Here is a 17,724-nt window from a genome sequence, read left to right on the forward strand (position 1 = left end):
CGGAATCGTGCGTGCGATGCAGCACAGCCAGCGCGACCTGCAGGGCCCCGATCGTGCAGTGTCTGTTGCTGAAGATGAGAGAGAGAGAGCGAGGGAGAATAGAAGATCCCTTATCTCTTAAGGTGGAGTCGAGGCTCTGCATCGGCGTTACTAATGTTGTGCCTGTTGTGACAGCCACCGTACGGTGAAACGGCAATTTCAAGCACGACACGCCGGAATGCCTGATGATAATATTAAGTACTCCTCGGATTCGTAATTACGGCGGGGGACGGGTCACGAACTGTCGCTGTAGCCGGGCGGGCCGGGGCCGGGACCGGAGCCGGGAACGGTTTCGATGTCACCCCGCTGATTATCTCCGAGGGTCCGGTCATAGTTTATCGTCGTATACGGGAGCGTTTATTCAATACCGCCGAACGGTATGCTGCGATACCCCAGTGTGTGCGTATAGCGTCACACGTGTGGGGCCGAGTCGCTATCGAGATTGTCGAGGATCTCGGCGTTATTAACCCATTACCGCCCACCGAATACCGCGTCGTGATTGCGGTATGTAATTCACTAAGCAGGGAAATAGTAATGGAATTACGTACATTAATAAGCTTAAATCTTCACAAGGCGGTATCTTATGACGAACTGTTATTGCGCCGTCTGACGATTAATCAAAGCTTATTTTACGTGTCTCTTCTTCACTCATCTTGCTACAACTTTTTACACTCGACCTACTCGACTATTATATGGCATATAAGATGGATCGTGCAACGTAACTCTATTAATAAATAATCAACACAATTTTCTTTTAAATACCTTGAGTAATATTGTCTTTGAGTAGTTTGATGTTGTAATAAAATTAGGTTAAATAAAATAAAACACGATAAAATTTAAAATCAGACATACAAAAAAGCATATTATACTTTGAAGAGAGAAAGAAGTTGGTAAGAAGACGTTTCTAGAATGAGGGCATCCTTGAAAAACAGAAAATCAGTCTAGTCACTCTGTCATCATAATAGAGCTATGTCTCAACCAGTAACGTCCATTCCTCTTCATCATAGATCCTTCACCGTAAGATAAAACGCTTTGAAGAACGACGCGCGGGATTACGATGATTGCGTTCAGTTGGCCGCCGTAGCTACGTTTCTTGCGCTCGCCAAGTCATAGGTCACCGGGCTGGTTCCATAGCGATTCCGTTGTTCTCCAGTCCGCGTCTGCCTTAGTCTAGACTCTGGACAGTAGAACGTAGCGCGCGCGCGCGGTCGCAAAAAACACGTACGATCCGGATGGAAGACGGTTGTGCGACTCGACAAGATCGTCCTCGTCATCGACCGAGTCCCCCGCGATTCTTTCAGGCAAAGGTCACGAGGCAAGGTTTTGTTTAACGGTATCGACCGTTCGTCCACGATGCTAATACCTCTCGCTACACGATCATTACTCCGGCGGTCGAGACACTGATTGGCTCGTTACGTCACACGATCTCACACTAATGATCCCAACAAGGCACCGGATATCTTCGATCGACCGGATCGTTTCGGTGGAATGTGAACGGGCCTGTGTGTGTGTGTGTGTGTGTGTGTGTGCGTGTGTGCGCGCGCGCGCGCGCGTGTGTGTATGCGCGTTATCGATCACTCTCGAACGTGGATTATACGAGAAAATCGATCTGATTCGCGAGCGCAGATATCGATATATTTGGCGCGAAAAACAAGGTGTCTGTGTCAAGTAAAGCGGTGTCTACGGCGATGTCTTAAAGTTATTTATGGATTAGAAGGCAGAGATGATCGGTAGAGATATAATTTTGCCCCGAGTGGATCTAATATAAATCTCGAAATTGATTATAAGGCAGGTTTGCGCAGTGAGTAACTAGTGGCGTCGGTATATCGGCCGTGTCTAGCCTTTCGCTTTGTACGCTCGCGCAGGATTTGCGAGCATCCTAAGAACGTTAAATAAGTTGCTCCCATTTGTCGATCGTAATACACTTACGAAGGGCCGCTTATTTCCCTTTGGAAAAATCAGGTGGCATGGGTCTACATTACGAGGGCAGTTCGCTTTGAGCGAAATGCCACATGCATCGCTCGCGGAGCGAGCGAGCCAGCGAGGAATCTCGCAGACCGGTTTGGTAAAACGAAGAGTCTCGAGCAAGATAAACTCTTATTGCTTGTATAATTACAACAAAGTCCGGCGTACGTTCCGCAATCAAGAGGAGTGACGATTTAAAGAGGCTAATAATTATTTCTCGGCGACATCCCATTAGTCGTGATTAATCATCCATTTTTTTTGAATCATTAGTCATAAAGTCATACACTAAAGATTCCTGAATCCCATGATGGATGGGCGCGGATCGTTAGAAGACATTTTCACGCTGACGATAAAGTACATGAGGTACGTCTTTAAAACGCCGTAACATTCGAAATAATCTTCCAGCCTGTCGTTGCGGTTTTGTATTCGCAATATAAGTGCAGCCCGCGAATCTCATTTAAGGATCGAGCGAGGAGTCCGTCACGAGAATTTGCCGCGTGTCACTGTGCTACTATATTTTATAACAATGAGTAATAAACCTCGGTGATATACGACTGTAGAGCGACCCTTTTTACGTGCGAAAGTCAGTTCGCGAGGAGGACGATGTTCAAGGAGGCGGCGGCGGCAACGAAACGAGAACGAAGAAGGCGGCGGTGCAAGAAGAAGGAGGGTTAATGCAGAAAGGGACGGGGTACTTGTGCGCCTGCGAAGGTGGAAAAAAATGACGGTTGTCCTGCAGCCATGGTAGTCTGCAAAAATGTTTCGCTGTGCAGGCAGCGGCAGCAGCGACGATCGCATTTGAATACCGCCTGTCCTTGGCAAGTATTGTCTGCCTTCCTTCTTTTTCTACTTCTTCTACCGTTCCTTCGCCCTCTACAATCACCCTTCCTCTTCACTCTCCTTTCTCTTACCTCATTACACATATTCACTGCGTAATATGTGTACCTATATAGCACGGCCGCGTCGGACTCACCACGTGCTCGCGCTTACTAAATTGCAACCTAAGACCTTCGTTTTGCACATTAGCGTGGAATGGTCATCTAACCACGGCGCTTGAAGCCGAGATATCCTAGATCCTTTCGTTGAAACGGCGAAAGGATGAAAGGAATTTCAATACTTTGGTGTGATCATATATATCAGCTTGCACGTAACAAAAAATTGGACGTTGAGATCTAACGGGAAGAATAGAATTTCTCAAGAAAAACGTATGTTTAACCATTTTGGATTCTTTCGGAAATCTAAAGGAATCTATTACAATATAAGGACTGATTACGAGTGTATGATATTACCAGAATAGAATTTTTTGGATCTAACTTTTTTCATGATCTTGAAAAATTGTATAGTTTATTATAAATCAGTAAGATAGTCGAAAAAGAAAGAGAGATAGGATAAATCCATCTGACAGATGAGAATAGATGAGATATCTTTGAAATTACGTATCTTTTATGAGCCATAAATATTCGAAATAAAAAAACAAATGACATTTGATATTTATAGGTATATTAATATTTTTCAAATTGTATCTTATTATGAAACAGCTAATAGTATTTAGTTACTCAAGTTTTGAAGATGTTAATAAAAAATTTATTTTTTCATTAATTTTGAATATTAAGTAAGTGCAAAAATTTTGGTTCTTTTTGTAGAGATAATGTTACTCTTGTTGCAATATATCAACAGCAAGAGATACTACGACGAATTTTATATTGGAAAAATGACATCTAGGATTATCTATAAAAAAAAGTTGGTGTTATTGAAGTTATTTATAGCGCTATTTTGTAGCGATAAAAATGAGTCTAAAAAAAATATTTGCATACGTTTATAATACATTAATTTTGAAAAAAAAACAAAATTGATAAATGCTGTAAAAGCATTGGAAATTTCTAAAATACATCACAAATGCTTTCTACAGCATTTACCATTTTTGTTTTCTTTCCTCATATATTAAATATAATTATGCAAAAATATTATTTTTTAAAACTTATTTTCGATACTATAAAACAGCACTGTAAATAACTCAAATGGCACCAACTTTTTGTTACAGACAGTTCTCGACGTTACCTTTCCAATATATAATTTGCTGTAATATCTGTCAGTGTTGACACACTGCAACGCCAGAAAGGGCCAAGACTTTTTAACTGACCTTCCTTATTTAAAAATTAAATGTTCGAAAAATAATGTAATGTGTTACGTAATATAAAAGTTGTGTTAAATGTTAAAAAAAGAAAGGAGCTACGCAAAAAAATGCTGGATTAAAAATGAAAATAATAAAACATCAGTTTCGTATTTATGAAGAAAACGTTTTATTACGTTTGTTACGTCTTGCGTAAAATACGGGAACAATGTCCACTTAACGTTTACAAGTTCAGATTTCTCGCACGCTCTCGACCCTTCAACGTGATGGAGGTCACTCACGGGATTCGCCATGAGACCGCACGATAATTTATGGACGCGCCCGCGAGGACAAAAGTCGCGGCGAGAGAGCGTCACCGCGAGACGGCAACGTGCAATTAGCGCAAATGTAAATAAGAGAACCACAATTTAACACGGGCCGCGCGGATCATCGCGAGTACGCTCTCGGCCTATGCGGTGCTCCTCCTGCTCCTCCTCCTTAACAACTTGGCGCTCGCGAACTTTATGCGGCATTGCGGCCGCGAGTTTTTACGTCGTCCAGTTGTAGGAGGGGCACGCGAGAGATGGGGCAAGGTGGGCGTGCATACATTTACTGTCAAACTATGAATCCGAGGGCCCCTCTTATCGCCGCGTCCTGTAATTACACAGTCGAGGTCGCACTAGTATAAAGCACGAACTTAACGCTTCCGATCTTTCGCGCGCGAGCGCCGTGCACTTTTGAACGATACGACGGGCGTACAAAGCCGGCGAGATTATAGGTACGTGACGTTTCGAAAACCGGCTTGCGAGCCTCCCCAAGATTATGGCCCCCTTATGTGCCAGAGGTTGCGACAATCTCGCGCATAGGAAAGGGTTCATCCGCGGGAGAAGCGAACAAAGTTTCGCTCGAGGCGTTGTGAAATTACGTCGACAGGCAAAAATCGCGTATTAAATAAATTGTCGTAACAGTATCCGTAAGTTCTTACGTTTACGATTCGCGTAATTTTGCAATCAGATTCCGCAAAGTCGGATTGTCTCGGTAATTTTACGCGGGACACATGAACTGTATTATTTACTGAATAGGGGAAAGTAGAATTTTTTTTCCTATTTTTCTTTTATCAAAATGGTAATTGTACAAGTCAGTAATTGTTAATAAACGTTTGACGGAAGTATTAAAGCATGCGTCATTGCGACATAAATTTTAACATTTTACTTCAATAACAATAATTAAACTTCACGACTCTTGAATGTCTGAAAGAAGCTTATTAAAACACGGAAATTTTAAAAATTTCTCTTGGAAAATGTCAGTTCTTACAGTACGATTATCTGTACTTCGCATAATACCTCCTAGTTGCCTTAAAGCACCGCCATCGTTTCATAAAAGCACCGCCATCGGAGTCGCCGCCAGATCCGACGATAATGATAACGACATGCGGCCTATAGTGAAAGCGTAATCGCGCAAATACAATGCTCGCTTATATATATATATATATTAGTAATGATAAAATGAACGAGATCATTCTATGATTTGGGAGCAGCGACAGGAAAATTTATCTACGTGAAAGAGAGGGAAAGAGAGAGAGAATATGGGGTGTATCTCTTTTCTAAAAATAACATTGGTGGCTCTTGTTCGAAGGGATATTCTTTAACAATATACATGCGCATACACAGGTGAGGCAAGTAGGCATTTACAGCAGAGTCTGGACGACTATGTGCGTATATACCGAGATACTACTCTTAAGGAGACCTGGCAACACAACACTGCATCGGACTGCGTATATAAACGTATGTGTCTTATGGCGCTGCAGTTTACTGGCGCTGCATAAGTATATAAGTGCGGGAACACATTCAGACGTGCTTATGAATGTTTTTACAAGATACGCGTATATGAATATATTCATATACATATCTTTATATATGTATGTTTATATATGTATATATATATATATATATATATATATATATATATATATATATATATATATATATATATATATATATATGCACACAATTGCGCACGAAACCCCGCGCGCGGGCGCAACTTGGCCATTGCTGATTGCTGGCCACGTTGCTCCGGGGTAACCGTGGGTAACTCTACGTGGGCTCGTTATGGTTTCTTCAGCTCGATAATGTTCGATTGAAATGATCCCGCCGTAAACCGTGAAATACGTACCAATCATACTCGTGGGGCACATACGGCGGTATATACATCGTGAGGGGGACCTAGGAACGCGTCTACAAGCACGTCGACGGAACCTTACGACGAGGAATTGAGACTTCAGGCGGTCTACGACGAGGTGGAGATATCTCCACGATGATCGCTCCACCGGGCATACAATTTGACGTTTAAGCCTCGCTTACTGGATATAACGCAGCCCTTCCGATTGAGCCTCGCGGAAAGATAAGCCCTTCGTACAGCTGCTACGGGGGAGTAGAGACCCTCCTCCTCACGGAGAACGGAACGTCTTCGTGACTCGGATACGATGCTTATCGTGCCCTTTTGCGATATGCGCTAGGGTAATGTTTAATAACGTACGTTTGCGTTTCTGAAAACATGCTTTCTTTCTAGATGCAAATAGAAATTGCTATTTTAGCTTATTAACCACTTGACACGATTGCAAATAGCATTAAAATGTATTGTTAATCATTAATTTGTCATATTATATATAATACAATAAGAAATTGAAAGATAAAATCAGCTGATTTTATCTTTAAAATAAAAATTGATTTCTAAATTATAAAAACCAATAACAAGTGGCAAATCAGTATGCGCAAACGCAAAGTACCAGTCTACGAGTATAATCTAGAGATACTATTTCTACGCGATTTTCACTGTTTATATCTAAAATTATTATAATTTCAAACATTAGAATTTTTGACTTTAATTATAATTTCTCGAATACGATTAAAATATTGTACGTGATTAAAATAACATGATTATGGGATACCTTATATTTGTAGATTATTAAAAATTTTATTTTAATTTTGAAAAGAGAAAATTACATTCGCGTATTTTAGTAGAGAATTTTCATTAGGTTTCATATTCGTACTTTTCTCCTCTCCTGCTGTAATGTATATTTAGAGAATCTACGAGAGTAACATAGGTTCCGACGTGAATTATTCAAGTGAAAAGAGAGAAACTGTTATTTTTAATCTACCTGAGAGTGAAGTCGGTAAATTGAAATCGCAAATAAAGGGACTTCGTGCCAAGCCAAACTGCTCCCGTCCGAGAAAAGGACTAGTTCCCGTTCCTTATAAAATATTCATTATTCAAGCTCGCTTCCAGGTCACTAGCGCTTAGTGCCCAAGATGTGAGCTACCTACGTCGCGGCTTCACGGCTTCGTCGGCGGATTTCGACCTGGCAGTGGCAGGTTGATTAAGTATATGACAAGTGGGACGTAAAGAAACGGAGACTCACGCCCGGCGCCGTCTTGCCGGAATAACTCGGACTCGGTCGTGATTTCGCATAGATGCGGCAAACACGATTCAGGAAGCGTCGGATTCGGTGTCGGCAAAAACGTTCGAAGGCGCGACACGATCGCAAAGGTGAAATTGCGGTATATACAATGCAAACGCGCTGGATTTTGCGCCTGAAAAGTCAGTCTTCCATGCGAATCTTGGTTGATTCTTCTTGAAACCACCTTCTCGTGATGTGCATCTTACACGAGGTGCTGATAAAAAAATACGCGTGAAAGTGAAGCGACGGACGCGATCGCGTTCTTATCGCGACTGTGAGGTTTCAGCGATTCGAGGTGAGCATCGTGAACGCGCATCTGCTTAAAGGTGACAGGAAGCGACCGATTTTCTGCAGCAACGATACTGAAGAAGACAAAACCGTGATCAGGAAGTGAAACTACGTGCTCAAATAAACACACTGCATGGAATAATGATCTATATACTTCATCGAGATAAATAGCATTTATCGCTCTTTCGCCATAACAACGACATAACTAAAAAATCGTTATTTGTAAATTGCTACAAAAAAATTCTTATAAGAATTCGATACACTGAATGAAGAACTAACGATACTTTCATTCCTCTATCAATCAGTAGATGAAATCGTCACATCAAAATCGCATTAAAAAATGTTATTACAATGTTTTAATAACAATAATTTCAAATTTTGTTTTTTGAAATTATGTTGTTGTAGAAAATGAGCGTTATGTGCATGCGCGTTGAGACGTAAAAAAGAAATCATGGAAAAAAATGGAATGATGAGAGCTATATTTGATTATGAGGCAGTTATCTATTTAATCTGAGAATAGTTACCTGAGGTGTTTTTACACCTCAGCAGCGAGAGAATAAAACTCAGTTTTTGTTGTTGATCTAGCATCCGCACTTATTTTTGTCATTTTTTTTTAGTTTTTTTAAAAGTATTAATTTAAATGCATTAATTCACGTAAATAATGATCTCAAATAAATTATAAAACAGGAAATCGTTTACGCGAAAAAATTAAATGATTAAATCTCGGGTTAAACGGATCGAATCGCTACCGCAATCTCGAGCAAGGATCGAACCAGAAACATAATGAGGTGTGCTATCTATCTTCAAACAACTACCTTCTAATACCGAATCCTTTTATCAAAGCTATACAGACATAACTGACTCTCATCTCTTTCTCAGAAGAAATTTTATTTGCTTCTCATAATGCGTTGTTATATTATATATTTGCAACAGTAAGTCCTCAATAACAGAATAATGGCTTAATTAAGCCAGCGTAATCTACTTCGACAACATGTGTTGCGTGGATTGAGCACTTGGAGGATCATCGCCGTAAGGCGCATACGTCCCGCAAGTCCATTTCGTACCGTGAATCACGTCATAATTGGCTGTGATGTAACATGATTTAAGAGTCACTGCCTTCTCTCGATATATAACTCGGTTAAAGTACATTTATATCAGATGTACAATGTTCATTGGCGGTTTGATTAGTTTTTGCTGGCATGCACATCTCTGGTGTTAAACGAACCAGGTATCTTATGATACGATGCCGTATCAGTTGAGGCGAGTTCACCTAAGTTCAGCATCGATAGAATATAATCGAGTGCTGCTCTATTTCCCGCGCCGGTGGAAGCCGACGGAGACGAAGGGAAAGGAGGCGCGATGGCGGCAAGAGCGTGGAAGAGCTGGAGAAGTAAGAGGAGGAGATGCGAAGGTGGGATCCTTTTACACGAGTCGGCTTGCACGAGTTGTACCGGGTGGTATGGGTGGAGCGAAGTTCACGAGGTCGGGTCGCACGGACAAGCCTAATGCAACGATTATCGGTGCTGAGTTATTAGGCTTAGGCTGAAAGGGGAGTCGGAGAACGGAGTAGAAACGATTCGTCAAGACCTATCGCGTTGTAAAACTGCGTGGGCGATTACAGTGACACGCGATAAGCCGCTCCCCCGCCTTCTACCCCTCCCCGTGATTAGGGGGAGACCTAAAGCAACGTGTCTCAGATCGCAAATCTCTCGCGGTTGCAGCTCTTTTGTTAGCTAATCCCATATACAATTTCACTTTCGCATTCTGAACGCTGCCATACAGAGCTGGCATATACGGTAGCGTGCAATGTCCGGTATCCCGCTGGAAGAAAGGACGAAAAGGAGAAACGTACGCGACTTTATGTACTACGACATTAAACTTATGCCACGAGGTCTGCGTGAATTGGACACGCGGCGCGGATGCGGATGATACCTCGAAGATGTTTAGGTAGGTGGGTGTTAGAAAGTTTCTGAACGTGCCAGCAATTTGTTCTACGCGTAACACTTGAGTTCGAACGCGTCTCGTCTTATTCGCGTTAGACGAATTACCGACGGTCCTTACGTAAGTGTAGACAGTAACACACCTGTGTGTACTGGTTGAAAAAATACACCCACTGCGATTAATTATACTGTACGATCTATAATAGTCGTCGGCTTCCTTCTCACTTCATTTTCGAAAGTATCTAATCAGACACTTCAATCGAATATAAAAATTTGCATTTCTACTGGTATCATTAAGCGTACAAATACGATTTAGTCTAAAATTGTATTAAAAAACATTTGTAGCTAGAAAATTCCTGCTTTTTAGACTTTAAGTTTTTTCTTTTAGATATTTTTAACTTAATTTTAATCTTAGAAAGTTGAGTGTTATTCATCTTATTTTTCTGATTAATAGCGGGATTGTGTCGTACATTTTAAGATTATGCACATTTATATGGATTATTTATATATTGTTTACATTATGTTTACGTGGATCTTCTTCATGTAGACAGGGCTTAATCAAAATTATTAAATCGCAAGTGATCTAGGAATAAAAGAATTTTTTTCCAAAAATCTAATCGGCGATGGGATATGATATATGGAAAAAAAAAGATTAAATAAGTTTATGTAATTATTATTTGCACGCTCTATAATTATTATATGTGTATCGATTTATTTTACTCAATTTTATATTTTAACAGATCCTTATTTTTATTATCAGAAAACTTATCGCAAGGTTTATTCAAAATTGTTGAAATAGCTTTTTTGTAAGAATTTCTCTTTTCATATTCGTTTTTTAATGTATAAAAACAAACTCACGTCTGCGGACGTACTAAGGAAAAGGAGATGGAATTACAAGCTCCTAGCAATTTAATGGCAAATACTTGAATTAACCCATGGGTGAAAATTCACCTACAGTAGCACTCTAGGCTTAATTGAGCTCGTAGAAAAAATGGGCAGTATTAGAGACGATGTGTGCCTGAGAGAGTCGAAAGTCGGACGAAGAATCTAGTAAATAAATTGAGGGAGAAGAAACACGTGGAAGAATTAAGAAAAAAAAACTTGCGCGAGAGAAGATTATTCAGTGAAGGGAAATGTGAAGCATACTTAAGATCCGGCTCATTTGCCTCCCACGCGGTAGACGAGGATTAAATCTGACTTATTTCATCTCCGACTAATTTGAACGTTTTCAAGCGGCGAAGAGAATAAAAACCTCTTTATGTAATCCTCGCAAGGCTGACCAATCAATCCCACGCAATAAAATCGAGGACGTTAGGAACTGTCCTGTCGAGGGGGCCCCAAGACTGTAACCGTGCGATATACCGCGGGATTCGCCACATCAGTCCGAGGATTGGTGTTACGTCAGCGACTTGCACGCTCGTTCGTGCAATTTATAACTCCCACTTGTGCTTTCCGAGAGTACGAGATCAAGACGAATCGCACCTCATCCTCTCCTCCGCTTAACCTCCAGCCGTGGCGCCGCGGTTGACCGTGCTTAATAGTTTCTACTTTGCAAGAGAAAGAAGAAACGAAGAGAAGAAAAGAGAAGAGAAGAGAGAGAGAGAGAGAGAGAGAGAGAGAGAGTTTCTGTCTTGAGGCTAGGCTATAAATCGCATCGCGGAGCTTATCAGAGTGGGATATTTGTCCGGGAGGAAGGAGGGAGGGGGGGAGGGAGTACCGAGCCCCTTCCTCTCCCCTGGGAATAAAAGAAGCACGGCGAAGACGAAAAAAGGAACAGAAGGAAGAAGAAGAAAACGATCGAGAATTCAGACCCGGAGTTTGCCGACCGGAGCGCTCACTGACCCCTGACGGCTCCAACCGAAGCGGACGTCACGAGAAACCTTTACCTTCGTTACCTTGGTAGTATTTAAGGATCTTCCTCAGCGCGCCGTATATACAGCTATGCAGGTACTTAGATCTTTATCCGACATTGCCCGTCATGAAGGGATACTCCACTGAACCTGAAACCTCCTCGAGAGCCATTATCGGTTTGCGAGATACCTCCTCCGTGGCGAATCGCCTGTGAAATTGTACCTTGCGCCCTAAGTATGGCGTAATAGGAGACGAGCCGATATTAGAATATTCGATCCGCCGGTGTGTCCTGCACGCGTCATTGAAAATTCGATTGTCACGCGTTGCGATAATCGCCGGCGCGGCGCGGCGCAGCGGTGCGATCAAATCGTTGAACTTCACGCTCGCTTATTTCCAACCCGACTCTCGGCGATCGTTAAACGCTATTTTGCGTAATAAATACGTGAGTAGATCCGAAGAACCGAAACGACCAGCCGCATTAAATCGATGTCTCGTAACGCTCGAGTGACATTCAAAGGTTCCGAATGCGGCCACGTCGGCAGCGCCGGTTTTAATCGAGATTTCAGTACCGAGAGCTCGTTTACCCGCCATTCGGTCTCGTCACTTTCCTTTAAAGACCACCGAAACCGTAACCGAGAACAGGGGACTGGGGTGGGGATCCTTTCGCGCTGCTATTTATCACGGTGTTCTCTTCCTTGACGTCTCTCGCGATCTCCGATCGGTACTGATAACGGTACATCACGACAGAGCACGCACGTAAAAATACCTGTGCGCATTATTTAAACGCGCGTCGTCGGTGCACTCGCTACATTTACCAGCGGGGCACTTTAGCATACGCGAACTAATTAATTTCTGGAACTGGCAGAAAGTTAATTACGTTATCGGTCATTACTATACATTGTTACGAAACGCGCTCGGAGCGAGCCTCGGGCCTCGGGCCGTAAAAGCCGTTTACAAACGGCCAATGGTGGACGGAGATGATAATTCTAATTGTACAATATAGCATGCAAGTCACGAATATTGTTGCACGATGTCTATTCGTGTTGCACGAGCTTACGAAGCGTTTCCTCGGCATTCTCGCTGACTGGAAAGACATAGCGACGAAATGCTGTCGGTACTGAGTCTTACCCTATTCCTTGGTATCATCAGCAGCTCCATTGTACGTGCCTCACGCACTGATATAGGATATTTCATTGCTAGAGAGAGAATTTTTAGCAGGAGAGAAATATCTCTCGATTAAAGTTTCGTGAGAACACAAAAGAGATGTTACGTCATGTTACTCAGGCTCTCGCTGAGTACACCTAACCACCAACAATTGTCGACGAATCATGGACGGCGCTTTTTAAGAATCCTCTTTCTCTTCTTCTGTGAAGAGGACTAGACAACGATGGAGTAGTTTATTTCAAAATCACGCGAAGCAAAGTGCAAATATTGACGAGTTATGTATAAGTAAAAAATATTAATTATACATGTATACTGAAACAGTAAAATATGACAATTTTAAAGTTACACAGTTATCAAAAATGACTGTAGAATGTTAATTATGTCAAAAAATTCTATCTCTATATTTATTAAGCAACGTAAATGATACAAAACTTTTTTTTTAATATCAGATAAACACTAAGATCTTCAGTTTTTTATTTTAATAGATTTCATATTACTGTGCAAGCTTCTTGAAGAATCTACGATTCAAGATAGCAAATTACAGTTTGATACGTTTTCAATATAAAAGAAATGCGCTATTCCGTACTGTTGTAAATTGGAAGCCGAAGGTTATCAAAGTAACATCAAATTTATCGACGAGTAAAAGGAAGAAGATGATTGATGCGTATATTTCCGCGGTATGTAATATTGCGCAAAGGTATAACTGCAAATTAATTACCAAAGAAACTATAAAAACTTGAGACGAAGAAAGGCGACAAAATTGCGCTATAGTATATCAATAATCTCTGTGGATACAATCATAAATCTGTAAACGGAACAATAGTCTAAAATTTTAGTTTAAATATATTTTAAGTTATTGAAGCAGTACCGACAGAACATTTTTCATAATATTCAATGATAATTCTGTAAATACACTTGTTGGCTTTATACACAATGTAATTGTATAATGTAATATTGTATAATCCTAGCGTAAATTGATTTTTTTCTCACACTGAAGTTGTTGTCTATCACTTGATGTATAGTCAGATCATGAAATGGCTAGTCGTGTAGACTCGTATAGACTTTTCGCGAGGATTTATAACTTGATTACATAAGAGAGCTCGCGATAGACAATATCACACCGTTTATGAATTTTTCGTGCCTTTCGAGATCTCGAAGATGGATAACGAGGTGCCAAGTTTCATAAGCACATCCTTGCTTATCGACTGCCTGCATCATTGACACAATGTGTGTTGGTGTATACATACGGATACGTATACAGGGTAGTACGAATAGCTCACGAGAAACCGTCTAAACGTCTTATCAACCTTCATCGGATAATATCGGTACCTGAACCTGAACGTAATGTTTATGAGTAATGGTTCGAGATCGTGGCAGTAAGGTCGACTCCGGTGAACCGTGTACCGGAGAATTTGAGATTTAGATACAAGAATCGAACTTGCCCCGAACAACCTGTATTGTCGTTACGCATTATGCGCCTGGCCGATTTGGTCTCGTCCGTTATTATTCCGTTTGGTATCGGCTATTCAATTGTCACATTATGCAAATTCTATTTTCTCGACGCAGTACTATTATCTTGTCCAAGCTCTATGTGTATTTTAGGCAAATATATAATCGTTTTAACGTAACCGTTAAGCTTAATAATACTTCAGTGTTATATGTGAAAAATGTTTATTGCTCACATACATTGTTTTCGAACAATGCGACATAGATGTCACATTTAATATCTTGCAAAACTTGATCGCAGATGTAAAAAGCGTCATCGCGATAGCGATGCACATAGAAGAAAATGCAGACTTGACCTGCGATTAATAAATGTGCAAATAAATATGTCATTCTCTAATTAAAACGTTATATTATAAACTCATGCGTTAAATTATCAAGATTATTGTTTCGAGCACAACGTAACGGTTTACGCATCTCTCCTCATCCGTAATTAATAACGCTGCGAGCATTAATTAGTCGCGAGCGTATTACACGTGCGATTGCAAAACGGTCGTGCGAACGTTGGCGTTGATAAAAGTACGATAACATGAGCCTCTTTTATGGCGCAAATATATTCGTCCTACGTGGCGGATAACGTAGAGGATAACGAGTGCATGACACACTATGCAATAAATATCACGGATGAGAGAGGAAAAAGTTGGCATCGGCAGTGAAACCCAGCGATACGCACAGCACGCGCGCGTCGCCCGAGAGAAGAGCGCGAATATTTGTTGGCCGTTTAAATCGGGCGAACGCCGCGCGTCGCGCGCCGGAGCTAGCGGAATTCGCATGCTCGCGGAGCGCACATATAAAATTTTCTCACTTTTGCCCGACGCTATCCTACGTGTGTATCTGCACGCAGGATCTGCATCTCGCGCAGGCATGGAGTCTCGCAATAACGACAGCAGGGTTTATCGAAAGAACAAATAATCTTAATAATCGCGCGCAGAGGTGAGTTCGCCGCGGCCGATCGGGGCCCTGGCGTTGTCGAAAGCCGGTCGAGAGGTGTCGATAAGGTCAGACCTTATCGCGAATTCCAATACGGCCGATAAACGTTCGAGCGCGAGAGGAGCCTGATTGCGAGAGAGGAAACCTGCATCGAAAGGCTCGTACGTGCGGGGATGAGAAGGCGGAGTACCGGGGGAGGGTGGAAGGGCTCGAAGCCAGCGAAGGTGATTCATTAGTCGTACAACACGGAAGTGTTTGGTCCATGGGGATTCTCGACATGCTCCCGCCCGTGTATGTATGTACGCGTGTGCGCGTGTGCGCGTGTGCGTGCCAGGACCTCCGAGGCCAAAGCGGGCTCTCTTCATGGGCCTCCGCGCCTTATTATGCGCGACGGGGGCCTCTCGAACGAGCCGGACGTTTCGGCTCCGATTCACCGTTCCCGGTTTTAAAAGACAGAATATATTGCGATAATTCTTTCCGCGGACCAGCCTCTGCCTTAAAACGCGGAGTTGTTGCTCCTCTTTCCACGACCGGAGTCATCCACCTCTCGCCGCCGCGCCGTGCTACGCCGCGCCAGGCCGCGCGACGAGTTACCCTACAGGTGAAACGGATGTGAGGGGAATAGAATGGTGGAGGCTTCTCTCAATACTATATCGCGACCCGTTACCCCCTGTAGCTAATCTAGAATTTATGTCGCCCGTAAGTTACCGAGGTGCACTTTATTACGTCCGGAGTACGAGAATTTCATCCGAGAATTTCATCTGCCGCGTGACCCTACGACGACGTTGAACGGATAACTTGATACGTCTCGTAACGTAAATTCATGCTCGCCTTAGAATCCCATCCGGTTCCATTAAATTGCTCGCGATATCGAGTTTTACTTTATATTTGCCACTGAATAGCTCGTTAAATTGACGTAAATTTCCCCGTAAACGATTATAATATATTACGAGCTCCTTCTGATAGCAAGTGTCGGAAAAAGAAATTATTTTAACTAAAAGCACAACGGTGTACACAGTAATACAAATTTTAATGGTTCGGTCTAAAGTCAAGGACTTGGTGTACAAGAAAACTAAATTTTTACTTATTCGCACTCATACCTTCTCTTTCTCTTTCTCTTTCTTACATTCTTCCATTAATTTTCTTATCTCGCTCATTCATCCCATTATCTCTTTTTTATTACTCTTCTTTCTTGTCTAGCATATCTTTTACCTTTATTCTAATCTCGTCTTGTACATGTGTTAATATGCGTCCAATTGATTATTTTGCTTTCTCACGTACAGTCACGAAGTTAATTGTCCGCACACAAGATATGGAACCTTATTTTATGCTATAAATTCACTACGAATATTATAATTTTTTAGAAAAAAACTTTTTTGAAAGTGTTGAAACATCTTGCTAGTGATGTTCAGCTTTCTATTAAAACTTTTTTTATATATTTTAAATTTGAAATAAAAACGCGTAAAAACAGAGACAAAGTATAATCGCCTGTTGCAATTTTATTTAAATACATTTCAATCTAATCTTTGTTATTTAAATACGTTTTAATCTAATTTTATTAAATAGAAGAGTAGAGAATTTTTTCGGTTTGAACACAAATTTGCTTTCGATGGAAATGTATCACTGGCAAGGGCTTTTCACTTCTAATCGAGTTTTTCTTAATAAGTAAAAGTTTAAATTTGCAATTGGCAACATTACTGAGAGGCACTTGTATAAAATACGTTCAAGCTCGTTGAGTTGAAATGAAAAGATGATATTATTCGCAATTTTTGCAAACTCATACTTTTAATTGGAAGCATTATAGCGTGCCTGTAGCTATTACTCGCTTCGATATTAATACCGCGAAATTGTTTCTCAAATTGTAAATGATAATTATTTGGCCGGAGTGTGAGCGAAGTCACCGTCGCATTGTTGGCAGAATGGAATAAACCTGTCCGCCTGTAGAGACCACCGTTGTCTCAGATTCAGTCGGAGTGGCTATTACTAATCGCGCGGAGTCTTCTCACGCACCGCAAGGACCGCGAATTCTGCAGATTGCCTCCGCTTCCTGGTTCATCTCGGCTCATTCTCCACTTGCCGATCAAACGGTATTCCGTCGGTATAATCCGGAGAATCCGCCGACCTTCCACTAGCAGATTACGCGATGACGGCGGGTGTAATAGGTCCCCGGGATTATCTTGGCGAGTGAAACATCTTTCGACCGAAGGCATCCACCAGTTTTCATGTCGCGCGGTCCCGTCGTTCGGCGCGACTCGCCGGATAATAATCGGCTGATTAGTCTTATCGCACGCGGAAATATAACTTTGATTTGTAAATAATCTAATTGCTTACATCGTTAGTGAAGCGCGAATAAGTCGTCGATTATTTACGTATATCCTCTATGTACGAATTGACATGCTTTGGCAGCGTTATCATTTCCACCAACGTAAGACGTTTGTGGCGCGTTATCTTTTATTATGCTTGGCGATACCATCGAT

General features: G+C 41.7%; 2 protein-coding genes across 2 annotated transcripts in view; one reads left to right on the forward strand and one right to left on the reverse strand.

Moving 5' to 3' along the window:
• The window catches only part of LOC105201908 (protein Shroom2), a 166,249-nt gene that overhangs the window by 145,827 nt on the left and 2,698 nt on the right, over positions 1-17,724 (reverse strand). The window lies entirely within an intron of this gene.
• LOC105201861 (midnolin homolog) overlaps positions 1-17,724 on the forward strand; it is a 299,275-nt gene that overhangs the window by 18,454 nt on the left and 263,097 nt on the right. The window lies entirely within an intron of this gene.

The sequence above is a fragment of the Solenopsis invicta genome, chromosome 9 (genome assembly GCF_016802725.1).
Source record: "Solenopsis invicta isolate M01_SB chromosome 9, UNIL_Sinv_3.0, whole genome shotgun sequence".
NCBI classification, from domain to species: domain Eukaryota; kingdom Metazoa; phylum Arthropoda; class Insecta; order Hymenoptera; family Formicidae; genus Solenopsis; species Solenopsis invicta.